The sequence below is a fragment of the Oncorhynchus gorbuscha genome, unplaced genomic scaffold (assembly GCF_021184085.1).
Source record: "Oncorhynchus gorbuscha isolate QuinsamMale2020 ecotype Even-year unplaced genomic scaffold, OgorEven_v1.0 Un_scaffold_472, whole genome shotgun sequence".
Classification (NCBI taxonomy): Eukaryota; Metazoa; Chordata; class Actinopteri; order Salmoniformes; family Salmonidae; genus Oncorhynchus; species Oncorhynchus gorbuscha.
In genome coordinates this window covers 557,384-577,518 of record NW_025745304.1, presented here as the reverse complement: position 1 = coordinate 577,518, position 20,135 = coordinate 557,384, and the positions used below count along the sequence as shown (strand labels likewise).

Sequence of the window (20,135 nt, the reverse complement as noted above, 5' to 3'; positions counted from 1 at the left end):
CTCACGGTAACCTCCGGACGGAGCCTCACGGTAACCTCCGGACGGAGCCTAACGGTAACCTCCGGACGGAGCCTAACGGTAACCTCCGGACGGAGCCTAACGGTAACCTCCGGACGGAGCCTAACGGTAACCTCCGGACGGAGCCTAACGGTAACCTCCGGACGGAGCCTAACGGTAACCTCCGGACGGAGCCTAACGGTAACCTCCGGAGCCTCACGGTAACTTCAGGAGCGTGATGGTAACTTCCGGAGCCTAACGGCAGCGGGAGGAGGAGGGGCAGGGAACAGGTTATTTTCTCCTATATTGATCTCTTGCTCCCTAATTTGTGTGTCTTCAGTTTTAATCGCAGCATCAGACAGGCTCAGTAGCCTACAGTACCAGGTACTGTACCTATAGCTGATCCCATTCAAACAGGATGTTCCTAGAAATGGAAAAACATTTGAACATTTCTACCAATCGATTGGTCGAAAGAACAGACGACGACTCGGTCGACCAAAACAAAAACGTTTTTTTTTTTAGTCGGGGAGCCCTATTGTTTACACGCATATTGTTGACTGCATTTCTTATGAAATATATACTGGGATTGATTGACTGATTGATTGACTGACTGACTGACTGAGTGACTGACTGAATGACTGAATGACTGATTGATTGACTGACTGAGTGACTGAGTGACTGACTGACTGACTGACTGACTGACTGACTGATTGAATGACTGATTGACTGACTGAATGACTGATTGAATGACTGATTGACTGACTGACTGACTGACTGACTGATTGAATGACTGACTGACTGATTGATTGACTGACTGAGCTGATAACTGACTGAATGACTGACTGATTGACTGACTGAGTGACTGACTGAGTGACTGACTGACTGAGTGACTGATTGAGTGACTGAGTGATTGACTGAATGACTGATTGACTGATTGACTGACTGATTGACTGATGAATGACTGATTGATTGAGTGAGAGTCAGTACCAGGACAGGGAAAGCTTCAGTCAGGAGCTCTGACTCCAGCAGAGAGGAGAACTGACTAGAACTCGTTGGTTCTGTGAATCTCTGCTTGACCAGGGTGGACCGCATGGAGGACAAACTTAGACTGACACGTCCCCGCTCTGAGACGTCAATGTTATCTCTGGAGGGGGAGGGGGAGACGGAGAGGGAGAGAGATGGAGAGAGGGGAGAGTGATGGAGAGGGGGAGAGAGACTGGGAGGGGGGGACTGAGAGACGGATTGAGGGACTGAATGACTGAATGACTGATTGACTGATTGACTGAGAGGGGGAGACTGATTGATTGGGAGGGAGTCAGTACCAGGACAGGGAAGAGCGGAGAGGGAGCTCTTCGGAGCAGGGAGAGAGACGGAGAGGGGTTCTGTAGAGCTCTCTGCTTCAGAGAGATGGAGATGGGGGAGGACAAACTTAGAGGAGAGGGGGAGGAGAATGTTATGGGAGGGGGAGGGAGAGAGATGGAGAGGGGGAGAGAGAGATGGAGAGGGAGGAGAGAGATGGAGAGGGGAGGGAGAGAGATGGAGAGGAGGAGAGAGATGGAGAGGGGGAGAGAGATGGAGAGGGGAGAGAGATGGAGAGGGGAGAGGAGAGAAATGGAGAGGGGAGAGGGGGAGAGGAGGGAGAGAGATGGAGAGGGGGAGGAGAGATGGAGAGGGGGAGAGAGATGGAGAGGGGAGAGAGATGGAGAGGGGAGAGAGATGGAGAGGGAGAGAGATGGAGAGGGGAGAGAGATGGAGAGGGAGAGAGATGGAGAGGGAGAGAGATGGAGAGGGGAGAGAGATGGAGAGGGGAGAGAGATGGAGGGAGGAGAGAGATGGAGAGGGGAGAGAGATGGAGAGGGGAGAGAGATGGAGAGGGAGAGAGATGGAGAGGGGGAAATGGAGAGGGAGAGAGAGATGGAGAGAGAGAGATGGAGAGGGGGGAAAGAGAGAGCGAGATGGAGAGAGAGGAGAGGGGAGAGAGCGAGGGGGAGAGAGAGAGGAGAGGAGAGAGAGATGGAGAGGGATGGAGAGGGAGATGAGAGAGGAGAGAGAGATGGAGGGGGGGGAGAGAGAGAGGGAGATGGAGAAGGGGGCAAAAAGAGGTGAGATACATTTGACAAATCTTTCTTTTGGGCGATACGGAGAATATTACCCATCATATATATATATATATATATATATATATATATCTCACACACCTGCCCAGGAGGCTCCCGTGGAACCGTGATGAAGTGTCGTCGAATCTGTCCTGGTCTGAAGTGGACATCTGTGAAGAGAACCTCCTGACTGTGGCCCTCAGGAACTCTACAGAGACACAGGGGACATCTGTGAACAGAACCTCCTGACTGTGGCCCTCAGGAACTCTACAGAGACACAGGGGACATCTGTGAAGAGAACCTCCTGACTGTGGCCCTCAGGAACTCTACAGAGAGACAGGGGACATCTGTGAAGAGAACCTCCTGACTGTGGCCCTCAGGAACTCTACAGAGAGACAGGGGACATCTGTGAACAGAACCTCTGACTGTGGCCCTCAGGAACTCTACAGAGAGACATCTGTGAAGAGAACCTCCTGACTGTGGCCCTCAGGAACTCTACAGAGACACAGAGGACATACCGTACTCAGGACAACACAACACCATTCACTAGACTAGAGCAGAGAGACAGGGGACATACCGTACTCAGGACAAGACCATTCACTAGACTAGAGCAGAGAGACAGGGGACATACCGTACTCAGGACAACACAACACCATTCAATAGGCTTGGGGCGGTATTCAGATTGTCAAACTGACTGTAACATACCGGGATATCCGGTAATACCGGCATTAAACACAAGGGGGTGCTATTTATTTTCAAATCCCATTGGAGTTTCTGTAGTCTGAAGGTTAGCAATGCTAACATGTACATGTAAAATCCCATTGGAGTTTCTGTAGTCTGAAGTTTAGCAATGCTAACATGTACATGTAAATCCCATTGAAGTTTCTGTAGTCTGAAGGTTAGCAATGCTAACAAGCATGTAAAATCCCATTGGAGTTTCTGTAGCCTGAAGGTTAGCAATGCTAATGTACATGTAAAATACCATTGGAGTTTCTGTAGCAAGGTTAGCAATGCTAACAAGTACATGTAAAATCCCACTGGAATTTCTGTAGTCTGAAAGTTAGCAATGCTAACAAGTACATGTAAAATCCCATTGGAGTTTCTGTAGCCTGAAGGTTAGCAATGCTAACATGTACATGTAAATCCCATTGGAGTTTCTGTAGTCTGAAGGTTAGCAATGCTAACAAGTACATGTAAAATCCCATTTAGAAAGAAGCTAAACACGTAGCTAGATAGCTAACTAGCTACTGAACTCAACACATTTTAAACAGTTTCACTTTAATAGTTGTAAGATATCTAGCTGGTAAAAACATTTAGTTTGTGAATGACCCGTAGAATTAGATCACCTGACGACAACGTACAACAGTTGACTGCAGGTCATTTAAAAGTAGATACAACATAACAATGTTTTAATAAACATCTACAATATAAATATAGTTTATAATAATAATATTTATAAATAATAAATATAGTTTCAACAGGTATTGAAAAACCACGTCGTTTCCTGATACCCCCAGGTACATGCGGTATACCGCCCAAACCTTACCAATCACTCCTAAACAAACAACGGTCACACACAGAAGTATTGATTGGGTTTCACAGAAGTATTGATTGTACAGAAGTATTGATTGTGTTGTACAGAAGTATTGATTGTGTTGAACAGAAGTATTGATTGTGTTGAACAGAAGTATTGATTGTGTTGAACAGAAGTATTGATTGTGTTGAACAGAAGTATTGATTGTGTTGAACAGAAGTATTGATTGTACAGAAGTTGATTGTGTTGTACAGAAGTATTGATTGTGTTGTACAGAAGTCGTGATTGTGTTGAACAGAAGTATGGATTGTGTTGAACAGATAACCGTTGATTGTGTTGAACAGAAGTCTTGTGTTGAACAGAAGGATTGTGTTGTACAGAGCTGGTCTTACTTGGTTGGGATGATAACCGTTATGGGGACTCTGAACAGAACAGGTCCAATACTGATTAAATACTGTGTCATCCTCCACACACCTCTTCCTGACAACAGGTAAACCAATACTGGATTAAATACTGGACATCCTCCTCCTCTCTCCTCTCCATTCCTCAGTATAAACCAGTCCCTCTCTCTCTCCGTACCTCAGTATAAACCAGTCCCTCTCTCCTCTCCGTACCTCAGTATAAACCAGTCCCTCTCCCTCTCCGTACCTCAGTATAAACCAGTCCCTCTCCTCCTCTCCGTACCTCAGTATAAACCAGTCCCTCTCTCCTCTCCGTACCTCAGTATAAACCAGTCCCTCTCTCCTCTCCGTACCTCAGTATAAACCAGTCCCTCTCTCCTCTCCGTACCTCAGGATAAACCAGTCCCTCTCTCCTCTCCGTACCTCAGTATAAACCAGTCCTCTCTCCTCTCCGTCCTCAGTATAAACCAGTCCCTCTCTCCTCTCCGTACCTCAGTATAAACCAGTCCCTCTCTCCTCTCTCGTACCTCAGGATAAACCAGTCCCTCTCTCCTCTCCGTACCTCAGGATAAACCAGTCCCTCTCTCCTCTCCTCTCCGTACCTCAGGATAAACCAGTCCCTCTCTCCTCTCCGCACCTCCAGTATAAACCAGTCCCTCTCTCCTCCCGTACCTCAGTATAAACCAGTCCCTCTCTCCTCTCCGTACCTCAGTATAAACCAGTCCCTCTCCTCTCCGTACCTCAGTATAAACCAGTCCCTCTCTCCTCTCCGTACCTCAGTATAAACCAGTCCCTCTCTCTCTCTCCGTACCTCAGTATAAACCAGTCCCTCTCTCTCCTCTCCGTACCTCAGTATAAACCAGTCCCTCTCCTCTCCGTACCTCAGTATAAACCAGTCCCTCTCTCCTCTCCGTACCTCAGTATAAACCAGTCCTCTCTCCTCTCCGTACCTCAGTATAAACCAGTCCCTCTCTCTCCCTCTCCGTACCTCAGTATAAACCAGTCCCTCTCTCCTCTCCGTACCTCAGTATAAACCAGTCCCTCTCTCCTCTCCGTACCTCAGTATAAACCAGTCCCTCTCCTCTCCGTACCTCAGTATAAACCAGTCCTCTCTCTCCTCTCCGTACCTCAGTATAAACCAGTCCCTCTCTCCTCTCCGTACCTCAGGATAAACCAGTCCCTCTCTCCTCTCCGTACCTCAGGATAAACCAGTCCCTCTCTCCTCTCCGTACCTCAGTATAAACCAGTCCCTCTCTCCTCTCCGTACCTCAGTATAAACCAGTCCCTCTCTCTCTCTCCGTACCTCAGTATAAACCAGTCCCTCTCTCCTCTCCGTACCTCAGTATAAACCAGTCCCTCTCTCCTCTCCGTACCTCAGTATAAACCAGTCCCTCTCTCCTCTCCGTACCTCAGTATAAACCAGTCCCTCTCTCCTCTCCGTCGACTCTCAGTATAAACCAGTCCCTCTCATCTCCAGGTCACTGCACCTCAGTATAAACCAGTCCCTCTCTCCTCTCAGTACCTCAGTATAAACCAGTCCCTCTCTCCTCTCCGTCAAACAGTATAAACCAGTCCAATCTCTCCTCTCCGAGGACAGACCAATCACGCAGTCTCTCTCTCCTCTCCGTACCTCAGTATAATGTGTGTCCCTCTCTCCCTCTCCGTACCTCAGTATAAACCAGTCCTCTGTCTGTACCTCAGTATAATGCAGTCCCTCTTTTCCATCAAAACAGTTAAACCAGTCCCTCTCTCTCCTCTCCGTACCTGGGTATAAACCAGTTAGATGCTCTCCTCTCCGTACCTCAGTATAAACCAGTTCCCTCTCCGGTCCGAGACCTCAGTATAATGTAGTCCCTCTGTCCTCCTCCGTAAAAAGCCTCAGTAGAAACCAGTCCCTCTCTCTCCACTCTCCAGTAGACCTAGTTCTAAACCAGTTCACTCTTCTCCGTACCTCAGTATAAACTAGTTCTCTCTCTCTCCAGTAGACACTCAGTATAATGCACTCCCTACAGTAGACACTAGTTCTCCACTCTGACGTTGACATGACGACACTGGTTCATGAGCTCCAGGTGGGAGGGACACTGCACCCAGGAGGCGGAGCATGTCAGGGACAGGTGCAGTTGCAGAGAAATACGGCAGTTCTCTGTCAAACAGGAAGTAGAATGGACCAATTAATAGAACTAAGAGGACAGACCAATCACGCAGTGTGTCCAGTGTGTGTGTGTGTGTGTGTGTGTACGTGTGTGTGTGTTCTCCACTGTGTGTGTAATACCGGTATTTTTCGGGTAAACACAGGTTCTCCACCCCGTGGTAGGAGGGGGACACCTGGGTGGGGTCTCGGAAGATGCCCTGCGTTCCCACGGTAACAGTGAAGCCCAGGTTAGCGGTGGGGACAGAGGCATGCTGGGTCAGGTAGTCACAGCTCTGTCCACCTAGTAAAGCACAGAGAAACCAGTTAAATCCACTATAGAGTAGACACTAGTTCTCCACTATACAGTAGACACTAGTTCTCCACTATAGAGTAGACACTAGTTCTCCACTATACAGTAGACACTAGTTCTCCACTATACAGTAGAAAAACACTAGTTCTCCGCTATACAGTAGACACTAGTTCTCCGCTATACAGTAGACACTAGTTCTCCGCTATACAGTAGACACTAGTTCTCCGCTATACAGTAGACAAACACTAGTTCTCCGCTATACAGTAGCCACTAGTTCTCCGCTATACAGTAGCCACTAGTTAGTTCTCCGCTATACAGTAGACACTAGTTCTCCGCTATACAGTAGACACTAGTTCTCCGCTATACAGTAGACAAACACTAGTTCTCCACTATACAGTAGACAAACACTAGTTCTCCACTATACAGTAGACACTAGTTCTCCACTATACAGTAGACACTAGTTCTCCACTAAAGTAGACACTAGTTCTCCACTATAGAGTAGACACTAGTTCTCCACTATAGAGTAGACACTAGTTCTCCCACTATAGAGTAGACACTAGTTCTCCACTATACAGTAGACACTAGTTCTCCACTATACAGTAGACACTAGTTCTCCACTATACAGTAGACACTAGTTCTCCACTATACAGTAGACACTAGTTCTCCACTATACAGTAGACACTAGTTCTCCACTATACAGTAGACACTAGACAAACACTAGTTCTCCACAAACACTAGACAAACAGTAGACAAACACTAGTTCTCCACTATACAGTAGACAAACACTAGTTCTCCACTATAGAGTAGACAAACACTAGTTCTCCACTATACAGAGACAATAGACAAACACTAGTTCTCCACTATACAGTAGACAAACACTAGTTCTCCACTATACAGTAGACAAACACTAGTTCTCCACTATAGAGTAGACAAACACTAGTTCTCCACTATAGAGTAGACAAACACTAGTTCTCCAGATAGAGTAGACAAACACTAGTTCTCCACTATAGTAGACAAACACTAGTTCTCCACTATAGAGTAGACAAACACTAGTTCTCCACTATAGAGTAGACAAACACTAGTTCTCCACTATACAGTAGACACTAGTTCTCCACTATAGAGTAGACACTAGTTCTCCACTATACAGTAGACACTAGTTCTCCACTATACAGTAGACACTAGTTCTCCACTATAGAGTAGACACTAGTTCTCCACTATAGAGAGACACTAGTTCTCCACTATACAGTAGACACTAGTTCTCCACTATACAGTAGACACTAGTTCTCCACTATACAGTAGACACTAGTTCTCCACTATAGAGTAGACACTAGTTCTCCACTATAGAGTAGACACTAGTTCTCCACTATACAGTAGACACTAGTTCTCCACTATACAGTAGACACTAGTTCTCCACTATAGAGTAGACACTAGTTCTCCACTATAGAGTAGACACTAGTTCTCCACTATAGAGTAGACACTAGTTCTCCACTATAGAGTAGACACTAGTTCTCCGCTATACAGTAGACACTAGTTCTCCACTATAGAGTAGACACTAGTTCTCCACTATACAGTAGACAAACACTAGTTCTCCACTATACAGTAGACAAACACTAGTTCTCCACTATACAGTAGACACTAGTTCTCCACTATACAGTAGACACTAGTTCTCCACTATACAGTAGACACTAGTTCTCCACTATAGAGTAGACACTAGTTCTCCACTATACAGTAGACACTAGTTCTCCACTATACAGTAGACACTAGTTCTCCACTATACAGTAGACACTAGTTCTCCACTATACAGTAGACACTAGTTCTCCACTATACAGTAGACACTAGTTCTCCGCTATAGAGTAGACACTAGTTCTCCGCTATAGAGTAGACACTAGTTCTCCGCTATAGAGTAGACAAACACTAGTTCTCCACTATAGAGTAGACAAACACTAGTTCTCCACTATAGAGTAGACACTAGTTCTCCACTATAGAGTAGACACTAGTTCTCCACTATAGAGTAGACACTAGTTCTCCACTATAGAGTAGACACTAGTTCTCCACTATAGAGTAGACACTAGTTCTCCGCTATACAGTAGACACTAGTTCTCCGCTATACAGTAGACACTAGTTCTCCACTATACAGTAGACACTAGTTCTCCACTATACAGTAGACACTAGTTCTCCACTATACAGTAGACACTAGTTCTCCACTATACAGTAGACACTAGTTCTCCACTATACAGTAGACACTAGTTCTCCACTATACAGTAGACACTAGTTCTCCACTATACAGTAGACACTAGTTCTCCACTATACAGTAGACACTAGTTCTCCACTATACAGTAGACACTAGTTCTCCACTATACAGTAGACACTAGTTCTCCACTATACAGTAGACACTAGTTCTCCACTATACAGTAGACACTAGTTCTCCACTATACAGTAGACACTAGTTCTCCACTATACAGTAGACACTAGTTCTCCACTATACAGTAGACACTAGTTCTCCACTATACAGTAGACACTAGTTCTCCACTATACAGTAGACACTAGTTCTCCACTATACAGTAGACACTAGTTCTCCACTATACAGTAGACACTAGTTCTCCGCTATACAGTAGACACTAGTTCTCCGCTATACAGTAGACACTAGTTCTCCGCTATAGAGTAGACAAACACTAGTTCTCCGCTATAGAGTAGACAAACACTAGTTCTCCACTATAGAGTAGACAAACACTAGTTCTCCACTATAGAGTAGACAAACACTAGTTCTCCACTATAGAGTAGACAAACACTAGTTCTCCACTATAGAGTAGACAAACACTAGTTCTCCACTATAGAGTAGACAAACACTAGTTCTCCACTATAGAGTAGACAAACACTAGTTCTCCACTATAGAGTAGACAAACACTAGTTCTCCACTATAGAGTAGACACTAGTTCTCCACTATACAGTAGACACTAGTTCTCCACTATAGAGTAGACACTAGTTCTCCACTATACAGTAGACACTAGTTCTCCACTATACAGTAGACAAACACTAGTTCTCCACTATACAGTAGACACTAGTTCTCCACTATACAGTAGACACTAGTTCTCCACTATACAGTAGACACTAGTTCTCCACTATACAGTAGACACTAGTTCTCCACTATACAGTAGACACTAGTTCTCCACTATAGAGTAGACACTAGTTCTCCACTATACAGTAGACACTAGTTCTCCGCTATACAGTAGCCACTAGTTCTCCACTATACAGTAGACACTAGTTCTCCACTATAGAGTAGACACTAGTTCTCCACTATAGAGTAGACACTAGTTCTCCACTAGTTCTCCGCTATACAGTAGAAACTAGTTCTCCGCTATACAGTAGACACTAGTTCTCCGCTATACAGTAGACACTAGTTCTCCACTATAGAGTAGACAAACACTAGTTCTCCACTATACAGTAGACAAACACTAGTTCTCCACTATAGAGTAGACACTAGTTCTCCACTATAGAGTAGACACTAGTTCTCCACTATACAGTAGACAAACACTAGTTCTCCACTATACAGTAGACAAACACTAGTTCTCCACTATACAGTAGACACTAGTTCTCCACTATAGAGTAGACACTAGTTCTCCACTATAGAGTAGACACTAGTTCTCCGCTATACAGTAGACACTAGTTCTCCGCTATAGAGTAGACACTAGTTCTCCACTATACAGTAGACAAACACTAGTTCTCCACTATACAGTAGACAAACACTAGTTCTCCACTATACAGTAGACACTAGTTCTCCGCTATAGAGTAGACACTAGTTCTCCGCTATAGAGTAGACACTAGTTCTCCGCTATACAGTAGACACTAGTTCTCCGCTATAGAGTAGACACTAGTTCTCCGCTATACAGTAGACACTAGTTCTCCACTATAGAGTAGACACTAGTTCTCCACTATACAGTAGACAAACACTAGTTCTCCACTATACAGTAGACAAACACTAGTTCTCCACTATACAGTAGACAAACACTAGTTCTCCACTATACAGTAGACAAACACTAGTTCTCCACTATACAGTAGACAAACACTAGTTCTCCACTATAGAGTAGACACTAGTTCTCCGCTATACAGTAGACACTAGTTCTCCGCTATACAGTAGACACTAGTTCTCCACTATACAGTAGACACTAGTTCTCCACTATACAGTAGACACTAGTTCTCCACTATACAGTAGACACTAGTTCACCACTATACAGTAGACAAACACTAGTTCTCCACTATACAGTAGACAAACACTAGTTCTCCACTATACAGTAGACAAACACTAGTTCTCCACTATAGAGTAGACACTAGTTCTCCGCTATAGAGTAGACACTAGTTCTCCGCTATACAGTAGACACTAGTTCTCCGCTATAGAGTAGACAAACACTAGTTCTCCGCTATAGAGTAGACAAACACTAGTTCTCCACTATAGAGTAGACAAACACTAGTTCTCCACTATAGAGTAGACAAACACTAGTTCTCCACTATAGAGTAGACAAACACTAGTTCTCCACTATAGAGTAGACAAACACTAGTTCTCCACTATAGAGTAGACAAACACTAGTTCTCCACTATAGAGTAGACAAACACTAGTTCTCCACTATAGAGTAGACACTAGTTCTCCACTATAGAGTAGACACTAGTTCTCCACTATAGAGTAGACACTAGTTCTCCACTATAGAGTAGACACTAGTTCTCCGCTATAGAGTAGACACTAGTTCTCCGCTATACAGACACTAGTTCTCCGCTATACAGTAGACACTAGTTCTCCACTATACAGTAGACACTAGTTCTCCACTATACAGTAGACACTAGTTCTCCACTATAGAGTAGACACTAGTTCTCCACTATAGAGTAGACACTAGTTCTCCACTATACAGTAGACACTAGTTCTCCACTATACAGTAGACACTAGTTCTCCACTATAGAGTAGACACTAGTTCTCCACTATAGAGTAGACACTAGTTCTCCACTATAGAGTAGACACTAGTTCTCCACTATAGAGTAGACACTAGTTCTCCGCTACAGTAGAACACTCCACTATAGAGTAGACACTTCTCCACTATACAGTAGACAAACACTAGTTCTCCACTATACAGTAGACAAACACTAGTTCTCCACTATAGAGTAGACACTAGTTCTCCACTATACAGTAGACACTAGTTCTCCACTATACAGTAGACACTAGTTCTCCACTATAAGTAGACACTAGTTCTCCACTATAGAGTAGACACTAGTTCTCCACTATACAGTAGACACTAGTTCTCCACTATACAGTAGACACTAGTTCTCCACTATACAGTAGACACTAGTTCTCCACTATAGAGTAGACACTAGTTCTCCACTAAACACTAGTTCTCCACTATAGAGTAGACACTAGTTCTCCGCTATACAGTAGACACTAGTTCTCCACTATAGAGTAGACACTAGTTCTCCACTATACAGTAGACAAACACTAGTTCTCCACTATACAGTAGACAAACACTAGTTCTCCACTATACAGTAGACAAACACTAGTTCTCCACTATACAGTAGACAAACACTAGTTCTCCGCTATAGAGTAGACACTAGTTCTCCGCTATACAGTAGACACTAGTTCTCCGCTATACAGTAGACAAACACTAGTTCTCCGCTATACAGTAGACAAACACTAGTTCTCCACTATACAGTAGACACTAGTTCTCCGCTATACAGTAGACACTAGTTCTCCGCTATAGAGTAGACACTAGTTCTCCGCTATACAGTAGACAAACACTAGTTCTCCACTATACAGTAGACAAACACTAGTTCTCCACTATACAGTAGACAAACACTAGTTCTCCACTATACAGTAGACAAACACTAGTTCTCCACTATACAGTAGACAAACACTAGTTCTCCACTATACAGTAGACAAACACTAGTTCTCCACTATAGAGTAGACAAACACTAGTTCTCCACTATAGAGTAGACACTAGTTCTCCACTATAGAGTAGACACTAGTTCTCCGCTATAGAGTAGACACTAGTTCTCCGCTATAGAGTAGACACTAGTTCTCCGCTATAGAGTAGACACTAGTTCTCCGCTATACAGTAGACAAACACTAGTTCTCCACTATAGAGTAGACAAACACTAGTTCTCCACTATAGAGTAGACACTAGTTCTCCACTATAGAGTAGACACTAGTTCTCCACTATAGAGTAGACACTAGTTCTCCACTATAGAGTAGACACTAGTTCTCCGCTATAGAGTAGACACTAGTTCTCCGCTATAGAGTAGACACTAGTTCTCCGCTATAGAGTAGACAAACACTAGTTCTCCACTATAGAGTAGACAAACACTAGTTCTCCACTATAGAGTAGACACTAGTTCTCCACTATAGAGTAGACACTAGTTCTCCACTATAGAGTAGACACTAGTTCTCCACTATAGAGTAGACACTAGTTCTCCACTATAGAGTAGACACTAGTTCTCCGCTATACAGTAGACACTAGTTCTCCGCTATACAGTAGACACTAGTTCTCCGCTATACAGTAGACACTAGTTCTCCACTATACAGTAGACACTAGTTCTCCACTATACAGTAGACACTAGTTCTCCACTATACAGTAGACACTAGTTCTCCACTATACAGTAGACACTAGTTCTCCACTATACAGTAGACACTAGTTCTCCACTATACAGTAGACACTAGTTCTCCACTATACAGTAGACACTAGTTCTCCACTATACAGTAGACACTAGTTCTCCACTATACAGTAGACACTAGTTCTCCACTATACAGTAGACACTAGTTCTCCACTATACAGTAGACACTAGTTCTCCACTATACAGTAGACACTAGTTCTCCACTATACAGTAGACACTAGTTCTCCACTATACAGTAGACACTAGTTCTCCACTATACAGTAGACACTAGTTCTCCACTATACAGTAGACACTAGTTCTCCACTATACAGTAGACACTAGTTCTCCGCTATACAGTAGACACTAGTTCTCCGCTATACAGTAGACACTAGTTCTCCGCTATAGAGTAGACAAACACTAGTTCTCCGCTATAGAGTAGACAAACACTAGTTCTCCACTATAGAGTAGACAAACACTAGTTCTCCACTATAGAGTAGACAAACACTAGTTCTCCACTATAGAGTAGACAAACACTAGTTCTCCACTATAGAGTAGACAAACACTAGTTCTCCACTATAGAGTAGACAAACACTAGTTCTCCACTATAGAGTAGACAAACACTAGTTCTCCACTATAGAGTAGACAAACACTAGTTCTCCACTATAGAGTAGACACTAGTTCTCCACTATACAGTAGACACTAGTTCTCCACTATAGAGTAGACACTAGTTCTCCACTATACAGTAGACACTAGTTCTCCACTATACAGTAGACAAACACTAGTTCTCCACTATACAGTAGACACTAGTTCTCCACTATACAGTAGACACTAGTTCTCCACTATACAGTAGACACTAGTTCTCCACTATACAGTAGACACTAGTTCTCCACTATACAGTAGACACTAGTTCTCCACTATAGAGTAGACACTAGTTCTCCACTATACAGTAGACACTAGTTCTCCGCTATACAGTAGACACTAGTTCTCCACTATACAGTAGACACTAGTTCTCCACTATAGAGTAGACACTAGTTCTCCACTATAGAGTAGACACTAGTTCTCCACTATACAGTAGACACTAGTTCTCCGCTATACAGTAGACACTAGTTCTCCGCTATACAGTAGACACTAGTTCTCCACTATACAGTAGACACTAGTTCTCCACTATACAGTAGACAAACACTAGTTCTCCACTATACAGTAGACAAACACTAGTTCTCCACTATAGAGTAGACACTAGTTCTCCACTATAGAGTAGACACTAGTTCTCCACTATACAGTAGACAAACACTAGTTCTCCACTATACAGTAGACAAACACTAGTTCTCCACTATACAGTAGACACTAGTTCTCCACTATAGAGTAGACACTAGTTCTCCACTATAGAGTAGACACTAGTTCTCCGCTATACAGTAGACACTAGTTCTCCGCTATACAGTAGACACTAGTTCTCCACTATAGAGTAGACACTAGTTCTCCACTATACAGTAGACAATCACTAGTTCTCCACTATAGAGTAGACACTAGTTCTCCGCTATACAGTAGACACTAGTTCTCCACTATAGAGTAGACACTAGTTCTCCACTATACAGTAGACACTAGTTCTCCACTATACAGTAGACACTAGTTCTCCGCTATACAGTAGACACTAGTTCTCCGCTATACAGTAGACACTAGTTCTCCGCTATAGAGTAGACAAACACTAGTTCTCCGCTATAGAGTAGACAAACACTAGTTCTCCACTATAGAGTAGACAAACACTAGTTCTCCACTATAGAGTAGACAAACACTAGTTCTCCACTATAGAGTAGACAAACACTAGTTCTCCACTATAGAGTAGACAAACACTAGTTCTCCACTATAGAGTAGACAAACACTAGTTCTCCACTATAGAGTAGACAAACACTAGTTCTCCACTATAGAGTAGACAAACACTAGTTCTCCACTATAGAGTAGACACTAGTTCTCCACTATACAGTAGACACTAGTTCTCCACTATAGAGTAGACACTAGTTCTCCACTATAGAGTAGACACTAGTTCTCCACTATACAGTAGACACTAGTTCTCCACTATACAGTAGACAAACACTAGTTCTCCACTATACAGTAGACACTAGTTCTCCACTATACAGTAGACACTAGTTCTCCACTATACAGTAGACACTAGTTCTCCACTATACAGTAGACACTAGTTCTCCACTATACAGTAGACACTAGTTCTCCACTATAGAGTAGACACTAGTTCTCCACTATACAGTAGACACTAGTTCTCCGCTATACAGTAGCCACTAGTTCTCCACTATACAGTAGACACTAGTTCTCCACTATAGAGTAGACACTAGTTCTCCACTATAGAGTAGACACTAGTTCTCCACTATACAGTAGACACTAGTTCTCCGCTATACAGTAGACACTAGTTCTCCGCTATACAGTAGACACTAGTTCTCCGCTATACAGTAGACACTAGTTCTCCACTATAGAGTAGACAAACACTAGTTCTCCACTATACAGTAGACAAACACTAGTTCTCCACTATAGAGTAGACACTAGTTCTCCACTATAGAGTAGACACTAGTTCTCCACTATACAGTAGACAAACACTAGTTCTCCACTATACAGTAGACAAACACTAGTTCTCCACTATACAGTAGACACTAGTTCTCCACTATAGAGTAGACACTAGTTCTCCACTATAGAGTAGACACTAGTTCTCCGCTATACAGTAGACACTAGTTCTCCGCTATACAGTAGACACTAGTTCTCCACTATAGAGTAGACACTAGTTCTCCACTATACAGTAGACAATCACTAGTTCTCCACTATAGAGTAGACACTAGTTCTCCGCTATACAGTAGACACTAGTTCTCCACTATAGAGTAGACACTAGTTCTCCACTATACAGTAGACAAACACTAGTTCTCCACTATACAGTAGACAAACACTAGTTCTCCACTATACAGTAGACAAACACTAGTTCTCCACTATAGAGTAGACACTAGTTCTCCACTATACAGTAGACACTAGTTCTCCACTATAGAGTAGACACTAGTTCTCCACTATAGAGTAGACACTAGTTCTCCACTATAGAGTAGACACTAGTTCTCCGCTATAGAGTAGACACTAGTTCTCCACTATACAGTAGACAAACACTAGTTCTCCACTATAGAGTAGACACTAGTTCTCCGCTATACAGTAGACACTAGTTCTCCACTATAGAGTAGACACTAGTTCTCCACTATACAGTAGACAAACACTAGTTCTCCACTATAGAGTAGACACTAGTTCTCCACTATACAGTAGACACTAGTTCTCCACTATACAGTAGACAAACACTAGTTCTCCACTATACAGTAGACAAACACTAGTTCTCCACTATACAGTAGACAAACACTAGTTCTCCACTATAGAGTAGACAAACACTAGTTCTCCACTATAGAGTAGACAAACACTAGTTCTCCACTATAGAGTAGACAAACACTAGTTCTCCACTATAGAGTAGACACTAGTTCTCCACTATACAGTAGACACTAGTTCTCCACTATACAGTAGACACTAGTTCTCCACTATACAGTAGACACTAGTTCTCCACTATACAGTAGACACTAGTTCTCCACTATACAGTAGACACTAGTTCTCCACTATACAGTAGACACTAGTTCTCCACTATACAGTAGACAAACACTAGTTCTCCACTATACAGTAGACAAACACTAGTTCTCCACTATACAGTAGACAAACACTAGTTCTCCACTATACAGTAGACAAACACTAGTTCTCCACTATAGAGTAGACAAACACTAGTTCTCCACTATAGAGTAGACACTAGTTCTCCACTATAGAGTAGACACTAGTTCTCCACTATACAGTAGACACTAGTTCTCCGCTATACAGTAGCCACTAGTTCTCCGCTATAGAGTAGACAAACACTAGTTCTCCGCTATACAGTAGACAAACACTAGTTCTCCACTATAGAGTAGACAAACACTAGTTCTCCACTATAGAGTAGACAAACACTAGTTCTCCACTATAGAGTAGACAAACACTAGTTCTCCACTATAGAGTAGACACTAGTTCTCCGCTATAGAGTAGACACTAGTTCTCCACTATACAGTAGACACTAGTTCTCCACTATACAGTAGACACTAGTTCTCCACTATACAGTAGACACTAGTTCTCCACTATACAGTAGACACTAGTTCTCCACTATACAGTAGACACTAGTTCTCCACTATACAGTAGACACTAGTTCTCCACTATACAGTAGACAAACACTAGTTCTCCACTATACAGTAGACAAACACTAGTTCTCCACTATAGAGTAGACAAACACTAGTTCTCCACTATAGAGTAGACACTAGTTCTCCACTATAGAGTAGACACTAGTTCTCCACTATAGAGTAGACACTAGTTCTCCACTATAGAGTAGACACTAGTTCTCCACTATACAGTAGACAAACACTAGTTCTCCGCTATAGAGTAGACAAACACTAGTTCTCCACTATAGAGTAGACAAACACTAGTTCTCCACTATAGAGTAGACAAACACTAGTTCTCCACTATAGAGTAATAATAATAATAATAATAATAATATATGCCATTTAGCAGCCGCTTTTATCCAAAGCGACTTACAGTCATGTGTGCATACATTGTACGTATGGGTGGTCCCGGGGATCGAACCCACTACCCTGGCGTTACAAGCGCCATGCTCTACCAAACACTAGTTCTCCACTATAGAGTAGACAAACACTAGTTCTCCACTATAGAGTAGACAAACACTAGTTCTCCACTATAGAGTAGACAAACACTAGTTCTCCACTATAGAGTAGACAAACACTAGTTCTCCACTATAGAGTAGACAAACACTAGTTCTCCACTATAGAGTAGACAAACACTAGTTCTCCACTATAGAGTAGACAAACACTAGTTCTCCACTATAGAGTAGACAAACACTAGTTCTCCACTATAGAGTAGACAAACACTAGTTCTCCACTATAGAGTAGACAAACACTAGTTCTCCACTATAGAGTAGACAAACACTAGTTCTCCACTATAGAGTAGACACTAGTTCTCCACTATAGAGTAGACACTAGTTCTCCACTATAGAGTAGACACTAGTTCTCCACTATAGAGTAGACACTAGTTCTCCACTATAGAGTAGACACTAGTTCTCCACTATAGAGTAGACACTAGTTCTCCACTATAGAGTAGACACTAGTTCTCCACTATACAGTAGACACTAGTTCTCCACTATACAGTAGACACTAGTTCTCCACTATAGAGTAGACACTAGTTCTCCGCTATAGAGTAGACACTAGTTCTCCGCTATAGAGTAGACACTAGTTCTCCGCTATAGAGTAGACAAACACTACTTCTCCGCTATAGAGTAGACAAACACTAGTTCTCCACTATAGAGTAGACAAACACTAGTTCTCCACTATAGAGTAGACAAACACTAGTTCTCCACTATAGAGTAGACAAACACTAGTTCTCCACTATAGAGTAGACAAACACTAGTTCTCCACTATAGAGTAGACAAACACTAGTTCTCCACTATAGAGTAGACAAACACTAGTTCTCCACTATAGAGTAGACAAACACTAGTTCTCCACTATAGAGTAGACACTAGTTCTCCACTATAGAGTAGACACTAGTTCTCCACTATAGAGTAGACACTAGTTCTCCACTATACAGTAGACACTAGTTCTCCACTATACAGTAGACACTAGTTCTCCGCTATAGAGTAGACAAACACTAGTTCTCCGCTATAGAGTAGACAAACACTAGTTCTCCGCTATAGAGTAGACAAACACTAGTTCTCCGCTATAGAGTAGACAAACACTAGTTCTCCACTATAGAGTAGACAAACACTAGTTCTCCACTATAGAGTAGACAAACACTAGTTCTCCACTATAGAGTAATAATAATAATAATAATAATAATATATGCCATTTAGCAGACGCTTTTATCCAAAGCGACTTACAGTCATGTGTGCATACATTGTACGTATGGGTGGTCCCGGGGATCGAACCCACTACCCTGGCGTTACAAGCGCCATGCTCTACCAAACACTAGTTCTCCACTATAGAGTAGACAAACACTAGTTCTCCACTATAGAGTAGACAAACACTAGTTCTCCACTATAGAGTAGACAAACACTAGTTCTCCACTATAGAGTAGACAAACACTAGTTCTCCACTATAGAGTAGACAAACACTAGTTCTCCACTATAGAGTAGACAAACACTAGTTCTCCACTATAGAGTAGACAAACACTAGTTCTCCACTATAGAGTAGACAAACACTAGTTCTCCACTATAGAGTAGACACTAGTTCTCCACTATAGAGTAGACACTAGTTCTCCACTATAGAGTAGACACTAGTTCTCCACTATAGAGTAGACACTAGTTCTCCACTATAGAGTAGACACTAGTTCTCCACTATAGAGTAGACACTAGTTCTCCACTATAGAGTAGACACTAGTTCTCCACTATAGAGTAGACACTAGTTCTCCACTATACAGTAGACACTAGTTCTCCACTATACAGTAGACACTAGTTCTCCACTATACAGTAGACACCAGTTCTCCACTATAGAGTAGACACTAGTTCTCCACTATAGAGTAGACACTAGTTCTCCACTATACAGTAGACACTAGTTCTCCACTATACAGTAGACACTAGTTCTCCACTATACAGTAGACACTAGTTCTCCACTATACAGTAGACACTAGTTCTCCACTATACAGTAGACACTAGTTCTCCACTATACAGTAGACACTAGTTCTCCACTATAGAGTAGACACTAGTTCTCCACTATAGAGTAGACACTAGTTCTCCACTATAGAGTAGACACTAGTTCTCCGCTATACAGTAGACACTAGTTCTCCACTATAGAGTAGACACTAGTTCTCCACTATACAGTAGACAAACACTAGTTCTCCACTATACAGTAGACAAACACTAGTTCTCCACTATACAGTAGACAAACACTAGTTCTCCACTATACAGTAGACACTAGTTCTCCACTATACAGTAGACACTAGT

General features: G+C 42.7%; 1 pseudogene; it reads right to left on the bottom strand.

The window, feature by feature from the left end:
• The window catches only part of LOC124018301, a 96,667-nt pseudogene that overhangs the window by 34,512 nt on the left and 42,020 nt on the right, over nt 1–20,135 (bottom strand).